The following is a 17,038-nucleotide window of genomic DNA, read 5'->3' as shown; positions in this document are numbered from 1 at the left end:
GGATGCTATAGTTTTCTTAAGTAAAGATCAATTAGTTGAGAAGATATTGAGAGTTGAAATTTTTTTGGGTCATAGTTTTGCTGTCAAATGGAGCCCTGATAATTCCCACAGAAAACAACAGATTATTCTTATGAAATTTTGTGCTCTTACACACTTTGTTTTACTTAGTAGTATGCTATAGTTTTTTGAGTACAGATCCATTAGTTGAGACGATATTGAGAGTTGATATTTTTTTGGGTCATAGTATTGCTGTGAAATTGGGCACTTATAATTCCCACAGTAAACAACAGATTATTCGTAATAAATTTTGTGCTCTTACACACTCTGTTTTACTGAGTAGTATGCTATAGTTTTCTTGAGTACAGATCTATTAGTTGAGAAGATATTGAGAGTTGAAATTTTTTTGGGTCATGGTTTTGATGTGAAATGAGGCCCTTATAATTCCCACAGAAAACAGCAGATTATTCGTATGAAATTTTGTGCTCTTACACACTCTGTTTTACTGAGTAGTATGCTATAGTTTTCGTGCGTACAGATCCTTTAGTTGAGAAGATATTGAGAGTTGAAATTTTTTTGGGTCATGGTTTTGCTGTGAAATGGGGCCTTTATAACTCCCACAGTAAACAACCGATTATTCGCATTAAATTTTGTGCTCTTACACACTCTGTTTTACTGAGTAGTATGCTATAGTTTTCTTGTGTACAGTTCCATTAGTTGAGAAGATATTGAGAGTTGAAATTTTTTTGGGTCATAGTATAGCTGTGAAATTGGGCACTTATAATTCCCACAGTAAACAACAGATTATTCGTATGAAATTTTGTGCTCCTACACACTCTGTTTTACTGAGTAGTATGCTATAGTTTTCTTAAGTACAGATAAATTAGTTGAGAAGATATTGAGAGTTGAAATTTTTTTGGGTCATGGTTTTGCTGTGAAATAGGACCCTTATAACTCTCACAGTAAACAACAGATTATTCGTAATAAATTTTGTGCTCTTACACACTCTGTTTTACTGAGTAGTATGCTATAGTTTTCTTAAGTACAGATCAATTAGTTGAGAAGATATTGAGAGTTGAAATTTTTTTGGGTCATAGTTTTGCTGTCAAATGGAGCCCTGATAATTCCCACAGAAAACAACAGATTATTCTTATGAAATTTTGTGCTCTTACACACTTTGTTTTACTTAGTAGTATGCTATAGTTTTTTGAGTACAGATCCATTAGTTGAGACGATATTGAGAGTTGATATTTTTTTGGGTCATAGTATTGCTGTGAAATTGGGCCCTTATAATTCCCACAGTAAACAACAGATTATTCGTAATAAATTTTGTGCTCTTACACACTCTGTTTTACTGAGTAGTATGCTATAGTTTTCTTGAGTACAGATCTATTAGTTGAGAAGATATTGAGAGTTGAAATTTTTTTGGGTCATGGTTTTGATGTGAAATGAGGCCCTTATAATTCCCACAGAAAACAGCAGATTATTCGTATGAAATTTTGTGCTCTTACACACTCTGTTTTACTGAGTAGTATGCTATAGTTTTCGTGCGTACAGATCCTTTAGTTGAGAAGATATTGAGAGTTGAAATTTTTTTGGGTCATGGTTTTGCTGTGAAATGGGGCCTTTATAACTCCCACCGTAAACAACCGATTATTCGCATTAAATTTTGTGCTCTTACACACTCTGTTTTACTGAGTAGTATGCTATAGTTTTCTTGAGTACAGATCCATTAGTTGAGAAGATATTGAGAGTTGAAATTTTTTTGGGTCATAGTATTGCTGTGAAATTGGGCACTTATAATTCCCACAGTAAACATCAGATTATTCGTATGAAATTTTGTGCTCTTACACACTCTGTTTTACTGAGTAGTATGCTATAGTTTTCTTAAGTACAGATCAATTAGTTGAGAAGATATTGAGAGTTGAAATTTTTTTGGGTCATGGTTTTGCTGTGAAATAGGATCCTTATAACTCTCACAGTAAACAACAGATTATTCGTAATAAATTTTGTGCTCTTACACACTCTGTTTTACTGAGTAGTATGCTATAGTTTTCTTGAGTACAGATCCATTAGTTGAGAAGATATTGAGAGTTGAAATTTTTTTGGGTCATAGTTTTGCTGTCAAATGGAGCCCTGATAATTCCCACAGAAAACAACAGATTATTCTTATGAAATTTTGTGCTCTTACACACTTTGTTTTACTTAGTAGTATGCTATAGTTTTTTGAGTACAGATCCATTAGTTGAGACGATATTGAGAGTTGATATTTTTTTGGGTCATAGTATTACTGTGAAATTGGGCACTTATAATTCCCACAGTAAACAACAGATTATTCGTAATAAATTTTGTGCTCTTACACACTGTTTTACTGAGTAGTATGCTATAGTTTTCTTGAGTACAGATCTATTAGTTGAGGAGATATTGAGAGTTGAAATTTTTTTGGGTCATGGTTTTGATGTGAAATGAGGCCCTTATAATTCCCAAAGAAAACAGCAGATTATTCGTATGAAATTTTGTGCTCTTACACACTCTGCTTTACTGAGTAGTATGCTATAGTTTTCGTGCGTACAGATCCTTTAGTTGAGAAGATATTGAGAGTTGAAATTTTTTTGGGTCATGGTTTTGCTGTGAAATGGGGCCTTTATAACTGCCACAGTAAACAACCGATTATTCGCATTAAATTTTGTGCTCTTACACACTCTGTTTTACTGAGTAGTATGCTATAGTTTTCTTGAGTACAGATACATTAGTTGAGAAGATATTGAGAGTTGAAATTTTTTTGGGTCATAGTATTGCTGTGAAATTGGGCACTTATAATTCCCACAGTAAACAACAGATTATTCGTATGAAATTTTGTGCTCTTACACACTCTCTTTACTGAGTTGCATGCTATAGTTTTCTTGAGTACAGATCTATTAGCTGAGAAGATATTGAGAGTTAAAATTTTTGTGGGTCATAGTTTTGCTGTCAAATGGGGCCCTGATAATTCCCACAGAAAACAACAGATTATTCTTATGAAATTTTGTGCTCTTACACACTTTGTTTTACTGAGTAGTATGCTATAGTTTTCTTAAGTACAGATAAATTAGTTGAGAAGATATTGAGAGTTGAAATTTTTTTGGGTCATGGTTTTGCTGTGAAATAGGACCCTTACAACTCTCACAGTAAACAACAGATTATTCGTAATAAATTTTGTGCTCTTACACACTCTGTTTTACTGAGTAGTATGCTATAGTTTTCTTAAGTACAGATCAATTAGTTGAGAAGTTATTGAGAGTTGAAATTTTTTTGGGTCATAGTTTTGCTGTCAAATGGAGCCCTGATAATTCCCACAGAAAACAACAGATTATTCTTATGAAATTTTGTGCTCTTACACACTTTGTTTTACTTAGTAGTATGCTATAGTTTTTTGAGTACAGATCCATTAGTTGAGACGATATTGAGAGTTGATATTTTTTTGGGTCATAGTATTGCTGTGAAATTGGGCCCTTATAATTCCCACAGTAAACAGCAGATTATTCGTAAGAAATTTTGTGCACTTACACACTCTGTTTTACTGAGTAGTATGCTATAGTTTTTCTTTAGTACAGATCTATTAGTTGAGAAGATATTGAGAGTTGAAATTTTTTTGGGTCACGGTTTTGCTGTCAAATGGGGTCCTAATAATTTCTACAGAAAACAACAGATTATTCTTATGAAATTTTGTGCTCTTACACACTTTGTTTTACTGAGTAGTATGCTATAGTTTTCTTGAGTACAGATCCATTAGTTGAGAAGATATTGAGAGTTGAAATTTTTTTGGGTCATAGTATTGCTGTGAAATTGGGCACTTATAATTCCCACAGTAAACAACAGATTATTCGTATGAAATTTTGTGCTCTTACACACGCTGTTTTACTGAGTAGTATGCTATAGTTTTCTTGAGTACAGATCTATTAGTTGAGAAGATATTGAGAGTTGAAATTTTTTTGTGTCATGGTTTTGCTGTGAAATGGGGCCCTTATAATTCCCACAGAAAACAGCAGATTATTCGTATGAAATTTTGTGCTCTTACACACTCTGTTTTATTAAGTAGTATGCTATAGTTTTCTTGAGTACAGATCCATTAGTTGAGAAGATATTGAGAGTTGAAATTTTTTTGGGTCATAGTTTTGCTGTCAAATGGAGCCCTGATAATTCCCACAGAAAACAACAGATTATTCTTATGAAATTTTGTGCTCTTACACACTTTGTTTTACTTAGTAGTATGCTATAGTTTTTTGAGTACAGATCCATTAGTTGAGACGATATTGAGAGTTGATATTTTTTTGGGTCATAGTATTACTGTGAAATTGGGCACTTATAATTCCCACAGTAAACAACAGATTATTCGTAATAAATTTTGTGCTCTTACACACTGTTTTACTGAGTAGTATGCTATAGTTTTCTTGAGTACAGATCTATTAGTTGAGAAGATATTGAGAGTTGAAATTTTTTTGGGTCATGGTTTTGATGTGAAATGAGGCCCTTATAATTCCCAAAGAAAACAGCAGATTATTCGTATGAAATTTTGTGCTCTTGCACACTCTGCTTTACTGAGTAGTATGCTATAGTTTTCGTGCGTACAGATCCTTTAGTTGAGAAGATATTGAGAGTTGAAATTTTTTTGGGTCATGGTTTTGCTGTGAAATGGGGCCTTTATAACTCCCAAAGTAAACAACCGATTATTCGCATTACATTTTGTGCTCTTACACACTCTGTTTTACTGAGTAGTATGCTATAGTTTTCTTGAGTACAGATACATTAGTTGAGAAGATATTGAGAGTTGAAATTTTTTTGGGTCATAGTATTGCTGTGAAATTGGGCACTTATAATTCCCACAGTAAACAACAGATTATTCGTATGAAATTTTGTGCTCTTACACACTCTCTTTACTGAGTTGTATGCTATAGTTTTCTTGAGTACAGATCTATTAGCTGAGAAGATATTGAGAGTTAAAATTTTTGTGGGTCATAGTTTTGCTGTCAAATGGGGCCCTGATAATTCCCACAGAAAACAACAGATTATTCTTATGAAATTTTGTGCTCTTACACACTTTGTTTTACTGAGTAGTATGCTATAGTTTTCTTAAGTACAGATAAATTAGTTGAGAAGATATTGAGAGTTGAAATTTTTTTGGGTCATGGTTTTGCTGTGAAATAGGACCCTTACAACTCTCACAGTAAACAACAGATTATTCGTAATAAATTTTGTGCTCTTACACACTCTGTTTTACTGAGTAGTATGCTATAGTTTTCTTAAGTACAGATCAATTAGTTGAGAAGATATTGAGAGTTGAAATTTTTTTGGGTCATAGTTTTGCTGTCAAATGGAGCCCTGATAATTCCCACAGAAAACAACAGATTATTCTTATGAAATTTTGTGCTCTTACACACTTTGTTTTACTTAGTAGTATGCTATAGTTTTTTGAGTACAGATCCATTAGTTGAGACGATATTGAGAGTTGATATTTTTTTGGGTCATGGTTTTGCTGTGAAATGGGGCCCTTATAATTCCCACAGAAAACAGCAGATTATTCGTATGAAATTTTGTGCTCTTACACACTCTGTTTTATTAAGTAGTATGCTATAGTTTTCGTGCGTACAGATCCTTTAGTTGAGAAGATATTGAGAGTTGAAATTTTTTTGGTTCATGGTTTTGCTGTGAAATGGGGCCTTTATAACTCCCACAGTAAACAACCGATTATTCGTATTAAATTTTGTGCTCTTACACACTCTGTTTTACTGAGTAGTATGCTATAGTTTTCTTGAGTACAGATCCAAGTTGAGAAGATATTGAGAGTTGTAATTTTTTTTGGTCATAGTATTGCTGTGAAATTGTGCCCTTATAATTCCCACAGTAAACTACAGATTATTCGTAAGAAATTTTGTGATGTTACATACTCTGTTTTACTGGGTAGTATGCTATAGTTTTCTTGAGTACAGATCTATTAGTTGAGAAGATATTGAGAGTTGAAATTTTTTTGGGTCATGGGTTTGCTGTCAAATGGGGCCCTTATAACTCCCACAGTAAACAACCGATTATTCGTATGAAATTTTGTGCTCCTACACACTCTGTTTTACTGAGTAGTATGCCATAGTTTTCTTGCGTACAGATCTATTAGTTGAGAAGATATTGAGAGTTCAAATTTTTTTGGGTCATAGTATTGCTGTGATATTGGGCCCTTATAATACCCAGAGTAAACAACAGATTATTCGTATGAAATTTTGTGCTCATACACACTCTGTTTTACTGGGTAGTATGCTATAGTTTTCTTGAGTACAGATCTATTAGTTGAGAAGATATTGAGAGTTGAAATTTTGTTGAGTCATGGGTTTGCTGTCAAATGGGGCCCTTATAACTCCCACAGTAAACAACCGATTATTCGTATGAAATTTTGTGCTCCTACACACTCTGTTTTACTGAGTAGTATGCCATAGTTTTCTTGCGTACAGATCTATTAGTTGAGAAGATATTGAGAGTTCAAATTTTTTTGGGTCATAGTATTGCTGTGATATTGGGCCCTTATAATACCCAGAGTAAACAACAGATTATTCGTATGAAATTTTGTGCTCATACACACTCTGTTTTACTGAGTAGTATGCTATAGTTTTCTTGAGTACAGATCTATTAGTTGAGAAGATATTGAGAGTTGAAATTTTTTTGGGTCATGGTTTTGCTGTCAAATGGGGCCCTAATAATTTTCACAGAAAACAACAGATTATTCCTATGAAATTTTGTGCTCTTACACACTCTGTTTTACTGAGTAGTATGCTATAGTTTTCTTGAGTACAGATCCATTAGTTGAGAAGATATTGAGAGTTGAAATTTTTTCGGGTCACAGTTTTGCTGTCAAATGGGGTTCTAATAATTCCCACAGAAAACAACAGATTATTCTTATGAAATTTTGTGCTCTTACACACTCGGTTTTACTGAGTAGTATGCTATAGTTTTCTTGAGTACAGATCCAGTAGTTGAGAAGATATTAAGAGTTGAAATTTTTTTGGGTCATAGTATTGCTGTGAAATTGGGCCCTTATAATTCCCACGGTAAACAGCAGATTATGCGTAAGAAATTTTGTGCTCTTACACACTCTGTTTTACTGAGTAGTATGCTATAGTTTTCTTGAGTACAGATCTATTAGTTGAGAAGATATTGAGAGTTGAAATTTTTTTGGGTCATAGTATTGCTGTGAAATTGGGACCTTATAATTCCCACAGTAAACAACCGATTATTCGTATGAAATTTTGTGCTCTTACACACTCTGTTTTACTGAGTAGTATACTATAGTTTTCTTGAGTGCAGATCTATTAGTTGAGAAGATATTGAGAGTTGAAATTTTTTTGGGTCATGGTTTTGCTGTGAAATGGGGCCCTTATAATTCCCACAGAAAACAACAGATTATTCGTATGAAATTTTGTGCTCTTACACACTCTGTTTTACTGAGTAGTATGCTATAGTTTTCGTGCGTACAGATCCTTTAGTTGAGAAGATATTGAGAGTTGAAATTTTTTTGGGTCATGGTTTTGCTGTGAAATGGGGCCCTTATAACTCCCACAGTAAACAACCGATTATTCGTATGAAATTTTGTGCTCTTACACACTCTGTTTTACTGAGTAGTATGCTATAGTTTTCTTGAGTACAGATCCATTTCTTGAGAAGATATTGAAATTTTTTTGGGTCATAGTATTGCTGTGATATTGGGCCCTTATAATTCCCACAGTAAGCAACAGATTATTCGTATGAAATTTTGTGCTCTTACACACTCTGTTTTACTGAGTACTATGCTATAGTTTTCGTGCGTACAGATCCTTTAGTTGAGAAGATATTGAGAGTTGAAATTTTTTTGGGTCATGGTTTTGCTGTGAAATGGGGCCCTTATAACTCCCACAGTAAACAACCGATTATTCGTATGAAATTTTGTGCTCTTACACACTCTGTTTTACTGAGTAGTATGCTATAGTTTTCTTGAGTACAGATCCATTTCTTGAGAAGATATTGAAATTTTTTTGGGTCATAGTATTGCTGTGATATTGGGCCCTTATAATTCCCACAGTAAGCAACAGATTATTCGTAAGAAATTTTGTGCTCTTACACACTCTGTTTTACTGAGTAGTATACTATAGTTTTCTTGAGTACAGATCCATTAGTTGAGAAGATATTGAGAGTTGATATTTGTTTGGGTCATGGTTTTGCTGTGAAATGGGGCCCTTATAATTCCCACAGAAAACAACAGATTATTCGTTTGAAATTTTCTTGCGAAAAAAGATTTCCTCTTACCACAGAAAAATGTAAGAATCGTTAATTGAAGTATTGTATTGAAATCTTTCAACACACCATACTTCTATTTTCACCAATATCTTCTCCATTGGAAACTAGGAATGCTTTAATAAATCGATGGTCACACGTAGCATAGAGATAGTCAAATAAATTAACGTACACAGCAATTGGAAGATCGTGGAGAACATGATTGTCCCAATCAATACAAAAAGAATATAGCATGTTGAGACTGGATGGCGCCATGACTGTATATCTGTGAGTCATGCTACTAACTAAAAAAAACTAACAGATACATTAAAGTGACGTAAATTTTAATTGCTAATAAATAAATTAGCATAACACTCACCATCTCTATTTTTTTAGACTGCACCTAATGCAATTTCTTAATTGTTTACAAACTATGAGCAGAAAACTTGAATTACTAAAGACATTGCATCGAAGATTTACCCTGCGGAAAAATAGTATTTATTATCAAGAACAGCAAAAGGAATTTACGAGGTACACATGGTGACTATAATATCGAGGCTCTGCTTCAGATCTTATTTTGTACCTGAGCTCAAACTAGGACTAAAGCTTGCTACAACGTCTGGATTTTCATTTATTTCCCCATTGCTTTATTTATTGCAATATTATTTTCCCTGCTCTTAAAATGACGGAGAGTCAGCAGCAGGCAATTAGACTAGGGCTAAAGTAATCTTGTTTTCAATTTACAAGATGAAAGATGCATTTATAACAATAATTAAATTCTAATTTTTCTATTTGTTTATTATTTTCTTTAATGTATTTTCTATAATGTCATTACAGGTGAAATCTTTAAACTAGATACACTAAATACTTATCTAAGAACATCGGTTTTGCTTGAAATGTATTTCAAGTAGGTAAATTGATTTATAGTAAGTTTCAGAGATGTAGGAATATTTTAGCTTCTTTTTGAGTGTCATTTCTGAAAACTCTACAGTTAACCAATTTTACATTCTTGCTATACATCAAATACTTTTTTAAAATTCTGAGTTTTTTGAAAATCTACAGAAATTAGATTGGTGAGAAAGAGTCAATGGGAGGTTTCAGGTTTGTTAAATTGTGCAACTTGAGATTATTTTATATTGTATAAGAAAAGTTTATGCATCTAATCAACAATTGCACGTTTAGAATTTCTTTTATGTGCATTGCATTATTATTTTAATAATTAGATGGTGCAGGCCGCAATGTTCGTTAAGTTGTGCCTTAGTGCACATGTTTTGGAAAAGCCCTGCTTTAATGTTTAATTATTGAGTGTTTCACAAGAGTAAAAAATTACGCAAACATCTTAGAACTGTATCTATGATATTGAAAAGAAATATATTTTCTTATTATCTTTAAGTGCCTACCTTTATGCAGTTGTTAGTTATTATCCTCATTGGCTTAGTAATGAGAAATTCAGTTCAAGGATGTTTATTAAAATGTAATATAAGAAAATGTTTCATTGAAACAAACGGTAAAAGATAGCAATTGCAACCATTCTCCAGAAGGTTTTTTGTAAATGGGATTGTGGTTGACTATCTACTCGGCAGTCGGCCTCCTTTTACTCCGATTTTCGAGGCAGATTTGGCAGATTTCAGGCAGGTATATTTCCACCATCGAAATTCGGTAACCACCAGGCTTTTTGGATCACCTCTCGAAGTTTGTTGTCGACTCCTCCTACCACGTCAGAACTTGTAAGTCATCCATTTAGTATGACCAAGTTAACTGGGAGACACTTAGTGCCGCCAATTTTTCCTACCGCGGCTCTTGATGTTGGAAGCAGATTGTTTATCCCTAATTATTTACTAATTAAATAGCTTTAATTAAATCTTTGGAGAAACAGAATCTTTGGCCATGGTATCGGCGGACTAACCCAAACATGAACTTGTAAACCATATTTGTTTGTTTACTTTCTCTTACTCCTGTGAGAAATGCTGCCCTCGTGCACTGTCAGTTACCACCGAACGAAAACATCCGTTTTAAGGTCTTCTAAATAAAAGGAAGTGGCTTTTAAAAAGGAATTTTTGAATTCCTAGATTGGTAGAGGCTACAGGAACTTGCATATTAATATAAACAATTAAATTAATAACTAAAATTGATTTCATCGGAGGTTGATCATTTATCTCCTGTAGACTGACGTCAACATTCAATTTCAGTATTCCTTGAACTTTTACTTAGTCAGTAATATTTCCACATATACTTAAATTTAAAATTTAATTTTAATAATCAATATAATAATTTTTTGAGAGAAGAGAACGGTTTCTTATGGTTGCATTTCAGAGTAATACAAGGGTTTCAAAACTGACAATGTCTTAAAAGTGGAATATTCTCTGGATTCGGGAGTATAAATAAAATGTATTTGAACCAGATTTTTCCATTTATTCTTCCTTAATTTTGTTAAATTTAATTAGCATTTATTGAGGGAATGAATGCTTTCCACATTAATTACTGCTACTGGATGGTGCAGCTGTAGCGTGTCACGAGCCAGACATTACATGGAGATATGAATGAAAATAATTGATTATCAAACAGACATACAAACGTACTATAAAAGAGAGAAAGTGGTGAAACTGCTTGCAGGGGGTGTTATATAACAGGGCCCTAGCGCGGACGTACAACCTTCAAACAGGTGTCCGTTCCTTCCACATCCTCCTTCCTCTTTTCTATCCTGGAGCCTGGAATTGAAGTTCCTTTATACTACCAACACTCAATACAGTCTTTTCTAAATTAATAAACAACATACGAGGGTCGTTTGAAAAGTCCGTGCAAAGTCAGAGAGATAGCACTACTGGCGCGAATCGAGGTTATGTTTAGTTAGTAGCATCTCTTGGAAGAACACACACCAAGTTTCAGCCAGATCGGTCTATTTCTTTGTGTTTGGCATTCGTTTGAATCGAGGAAGTCGAGTGATTTTCAAAAAATGGACGAAAAAGAATTTCGTGTGTTGATTAAACACTACTTTATGAAAGGCAAAACGCCTCAGGAGACTAAAGAGAAGCTTGATAAACATTATGGTGACTCTGCACCTTCGATTAGTACAGTTTATAAGTGGTTTCAAAATTTTCGGAGTGGCCATATGGGCACAAGTGACGCTGAACGTTCTGGACGCCCTGTTGAGGTTACTATTCCAGAAATCATTGATAAAATCCATGATATGGTGATGGATGACAGAAGAGTGAAGGTGCGTGAGATTGCTAGTGCTGGGGGCATCTCGAATGAACGGGTACATAATATTTTGCATCAACATTTGGACATGACAAAGCTATCCGCAAGATGGGTGCCGCGATTGCTCACGCTTGACCAAAAACAAATCGTGTGAAGTGTTGCAAGGACGGTTTGCAGCTGTTCCAGAAGAATCCGCAGGACTTTAAGCGTCGTTTCGTCACTGTGGATGAAACATGGATACATCACTACACTCCTGAGACCAAAGAACAATCTAAACAATAGGTTACCAAGGGGGAATCTGCGCCAAAAAAGGCGAAGACCGTTCCTTCTGCTGGAAAGATTATGGCGACTGTCTTTTGGGATTCGCAAGGAATAATCCTCATCGACTATCTGGAAAAGGGTAAAACTATTACAGGTGCATATTATTCATCGTTATTGGACCGTTTGAAAACCGAGCTGCAAGAAAAACGCCCACGATTGGCCCACAAAAAAGTCCTTTTCCATCACGACAACGCACCAGCTCACACCTCAGCAGTTGTGGTCGCAAAATTAATGGAAATAGGGTTCCAACTCGTTTCACATCCCCCCTATTCTCCAGACTTGGCTCCCTCGGACTACTATTTGTTCCCCAATATGAAGAACTGGCTGGCGGGAAAAAGATTTTATTCAAACGAGGAGGTGATTGCAGAAACGAATGGCTATTTTTCAGACTTGGACAAATCCTATTATTCGGAAGGGATCAACAAACTAGAGCAGCGTTGGACGAAGTGTATAAGCCTAAAAGGAGACTATGTTGAAAAAATAAGAAAGGTTTACCCCAAAAAATTAAGTAGTTTTTATTTTTGCACGGACTTTTCAAACGACCCTCGTATAACTGTTTACTTTTTTAGCTCAAACCTCATTCTATAACGTCTTCATAAAATATCAAGGCGAGCAACATCTGTATACGATCATTCTCATAAAAATGATTTCTTGATTTATTCCTTCCTTGAAAAGATTCCTTGATTCATTCCTTCCTTGAAAAGATTCCTTGTATCTTAAGTGTTCAGAAAAAGGAGTCGACAACTTCACCCTGAAGAACTGAGGAATGTGAACGCGATAGAACTTATGCCACTTAACTTATTATTTATATCATGCCATCATAGAAGAGGGAACTTGGCAGGATCTGCAAAAATAAGGAGTTAAAATATGTATTTAAGAGACTCAGATTTTGTGTTGACTAAAAAGTTGGGAACTTTACATTTTTCTTTTACACTTTACATTGATAGGACAATTTACATTCAAAGGAAGTGAATAAGGAGCTCTAGGATGTCATAGAAAGATGATCCGGGTGACAGGCGGCCTAAAGGTTGGGTGGTAATTGGATCTGGAAGATGACTTAAAGCGGAATGGGGTGGCAGTGGCGGAAGAGCATGGCTAGCATCCGTTCTGATCGCAGAATCGTGGAAGTAACTACTCTTGTAGTTACAATGACCAGTTCTTCCTTCATTTTCGTGACGTCACATACCTCTAGCAGCCGTCACTTTATCATTCTACCTATTCTAGCCTATATAAGCAGGCCTCTTCCTGGTTACAAACAGCACTGACCTTGGCAATTCACACGAACCAAGTGACGAAGTCTTAATAGCTTTTCCGAGGTATTCCCTTCCTCCTAGAACTCTCGCAACTTTGGGCTGATAGGTAAAGTTACTTAAGGCCAGCGTGTCAAGGCAATGTAAACAGCACGCCTCCTTTTCTATCTGCCAGTAACTAGACTAGGCTTCTTCAATTTGGCCTCACTTCTTCGCTGTTCCTCAGCTGACTTTTAAGATGTATGTGTATCTTGTAACTATGTTTTTATAATTAATAATAATTATGAGGACTTTTATTTGATTTATTCAATACTTTAAACTTTATTCAACATAACTTTGTGAATTTCTATCCAAAAAAACATGGCTTTTTCGAGTTATTTCTTAATTTTGAATTTCCTCGGTAACTAATAGCTATCATTTGAACTTGTTAGGCCTATCACTTGGGTTTGAAACTTGTTCCCACGGAATATTGATTTCTACTGGAGTTTGGTGGAAACTGTTACGTCATGCTTCCTTCAGTACAATTACTTTATTACACTAAGCGTAATATTAAAATAAAATTACCACTTTTATACAATTCTAAATATCAAGAAAATTTAAAAACTATAAATATGATTAAAGTAAGAATTTCACTCTGGATTTGTTCTAAAGTAGGAAAAGCATAAACGGTGTTTTTTAAAAGAAGAAAGCAGTAATTCTCTAAAGAATGCTCGCTCAGTGGCAGTAGCTAACCGGACTTCAATATTTCAAACGTTCTGGCCAAGGTTGCGTCTATATCTTACTAAATAGAGTAAAAACTAATAAAATAAACATTCATAATAACGATTTACGTGTAGAACTCCACATGAATACCAATCCGGTGCTAGTGACGCTTTCTCAGATGATGTATTTCCGACTAGAGCTTCCCTATTCCAGAGCAATTCAAAGGTGGTATGCGATAATGATTATTATTTATATTTTGTCAAAAATGATCGCAACAGTTTTCTTTACACTAATAACATATACATAAATTTGTATTTACAGTTTCTTATGATGGTTACTCCCAGTTTATACTTGTATCAGCTATTGGAAAGATCTATGTTCTTAAGCTTAAGACAAATTAAAATAGAGATTTCTGTAATTTTGCTGCACTACTTTAAAATAAAACTTGTTAACTCTCGTATAACTTTTCCTTTCGCAATTTTCTTGAATTTTAAATTTATACTAGAAAATTACTCGGCATAAATATTTCGCACATTTAAATATGCTGCTAAATGAAGTCTGACGTCATACTCCCTCAGAAATCCCCTAAAAATCCATGTTCACCGAAAGAAGTTGCAAAACAAAATGTAAAACATAAGACACGTGTGATTATTAGCATTTCCATATTAAAGGAATCTCGTAGAGACCGAATTATATTTTTTTTTAAATAAAAAAGAAAAAATCGTACACTGATACTTTTCCTAGACAGAATTTCGGTACCCTACTTGATTTTTCGCAATTATTTTACAAACGTGACTATACACGTTCTGCAACGGTAAACAAGAGGTGACCTTAACTTCACCATTAAGAGCTCAGCTTAAATTGAATTTTCTGGGAACAAAGTTACAGATAATAGCAGTAGACAATGCATTACGTACACAAAGTTTAAATAAAGTAATTGTTATAATTTTCGTTCGGACAAAATAGCAAACAAAAAAAAAATTGTAAAATCTAATTCGCATTATGGTGATCCAATTTCATTCAAATTTGGAAAATTTGAAGTAATTTCAGTTACTGAATCTCTTTTTCATGCAGATAAGATTATCATGAAATGGGACCTAAGAAGAAAGTCTGCATCTCCTCCACAAGAAGCCCTTCAGTAAGTTATCCTCGAGAACATTTGGTCTAAAAGAATGCAAAGAATCGCGTAAAAGATTATAGAAGAAAATGAGAAAGCAAGGCGTCGGAAAAGTGTTGGGGTTTTCCTCTTGTCCAAGAAGCGACTCTCATACAACCTGTTAAAAGCAGTGGGCTCATTGCCACGGATTTCTCCAGGATCCTGATTCTCTAAATGCCCTTGTTGCAGACGAAGGATATGCAAGGACAACAAAATATCTTGTTTTTCCGCATTACAATATTCATTCTGACTCCAGCCGCACTAAAATTGTGGAATAATTCCGCACTTTAATGGCTGAAACAAGCTCATTTACGAAAGATTAAAACATCGGAAGTATAGAAAAATTTAAGGGAACTCCACCCAACTCATTATGTAGTACGTATGCATGCTGCAATGCAGTGTTGAATTTATTACAGAGAATGCACTTAAAAATTCAGGGAGATATTTTCACATATTGTTCCTGTAATTTTACATTATGAGGAATATCATTCTATTCTAATAAAGTAAAGGTGATGCATTCGTGCTTCGGAATCATCTTTCAACGAACATAAAGACTAACATCAAACTCCAAAAGACACAACAAAAAAATGAGTTCCGCTATTCCCGTCCCACGAGATAATGTATTTTTCGTTAAACTGTTTACAAATTTGTCGACGAAAGGTCATCCAGAAAAAAGAACGAAACTCGACATTGCCGATACTATAAAGGCATAGATGAATAAAACTAAGATGTCGCAGCTGTAATAGATATTCGTCTGAACAGAATTAGACGTAGTGTTAATGTCGTTTTTTGGAGAAAAAAAATCGCTAAAACCAGATTTAAAGAGGTTTATGAAATTCGATCGGCCTATTAAGTAAAGAACTGTAAATATTACTAAAATAGCACTTTAAAGGAAATCATAAAATAACCTCATCTCAGGAAGTGACCTCAACAATTAACCATTTTCGAAAAACTGTTGCTTTCCCCTCCCCTAAAAAAACGCCAAATCTGGTCGTGGAATATGGATTTGTCTAACTTAAATTAGTGACTAACTTCTACCTGTACTGCCGCAACTCTGGTGGCGATTCAAAGAGCTAGTTTTCTGTTCAGTGCCTACTACTTATGTTTAGGCTGATTTGGGGAGAAAGACTCATAAGCGGACATGAGGATGATAAGCCTCTTTTGGCTGCGGTGCCGTGGGGCATAGGTCTCGCCCCGCTACTTTAATCCTTAATGTGCACGATATTAAGCTTCAGGGCAAAGAAACTAGTCCATGCTAGCCGACTAGTAGATATTGTGCAATTCTAGCCTCAGCTGTATAAGGGGATCGGAAATTCCCAAGGGACGGTTAGTGTCAGGATCAGAACTGGTAGCGGAAAATGGACCCGGTAACACCTCAACAAAATTCATTTTCACCTCTAGAGCCACTGGCGAATAGTGTCTGAAAGAGGACGAAAATGCCACTTATTTCCTGGAACGAGAACCATTTTATAAAAATACTTACTTCAGTCTAAAAACACGTATTTTATGGGAAAATAAATATCGCAAATTTGGTAAGATTTGCAATAGTTTCTCCTATCAATAGAAATAGAGAGATATGTAAAATTGCCTAGAATTAAGGAAGAGAATTTATCTTTTAATAAAGTATAAACAATAATAAAAAAATTATAATAAATATCTACAAAATGGTTTAAATAATAAAATAATAATAAATAATTATTATTATTGTACATACAGAAATGGGTATATCATTTTGAAAACTATAACGACGGTGAAAGTAGCTCTATTGATTGTAACGGACAAAATTTGACACGTGATATACAGGTAATGCAAGCCAGAAATCTAATACTGCTTAATACTACTTAGTGACATTGTTTTCAAACAAGATCGACCTTAAGAACTCCTTTAATTTAAATAATAATCTAACTAAGAATTTCCTTACCTCAATAAGTGGTCTCCCAAAAAAAAAAAAAAAAAAGTTTTTCGTAAATAAAACACAGAATTTAAAATTTTAATTCGCGGAATTGATCAAAAAATGAATAAGAAATCAAAACAGAAATTATCCTTAACAAAAAACAAACTTAACGAAAGCAAAAAAAAAAAAAAGTAAAACAGAAAGCTAACGAGTCGTTATCACAGCAAGCGGCAGCGTACCACTGAAATCTGC

The 17,038-nt window shown here is 34.4% G+C and overlaps 1 protein-coding gene across 1 annotated transcript in view; it reads right to left on the bottom strand.

The window, feature by feature from the left end:
• The window catches only part of LOC141450312 (very long chain fatty acid elongase AAEL008004-like), a 66,450-nt gene extending 49,412 nt beyond the window's left edge, over nucleotides 1-17,038 (bottom strand). Inside the window, exon 1 of the mRNA XM_074120618.1 lies at nucleotides 16,814-17,038. The gene's annotated coding sequence lies outside the window, so the exon portion shown is untranslated. The remainder of the gene's footprint in view (nucleotides 1-16,813) is intronic.

This window comes from Rhodnius prolixus, unplaced genomic scaffold, assembly GCF_049639745.1.
Source record: "Rhodnius prolixus isolate KJV_2025 unplaced genomic scaffold, Rpr scaffold_2, whole genome shotgun sequence".
NCBI classification, from domain to species: domain Eukaryota; kingdom Metazoa; phylum Arthropoda; class Insecta; order Hemiptera; family Reduviidae; genus Rhodnius; species Rhodnius prolixus.
The sequence above is the reverse complement of the archived record's forward strand: the minus strand, read 5'-3'. Positions and strand labels throughout refer to the sequence as shown.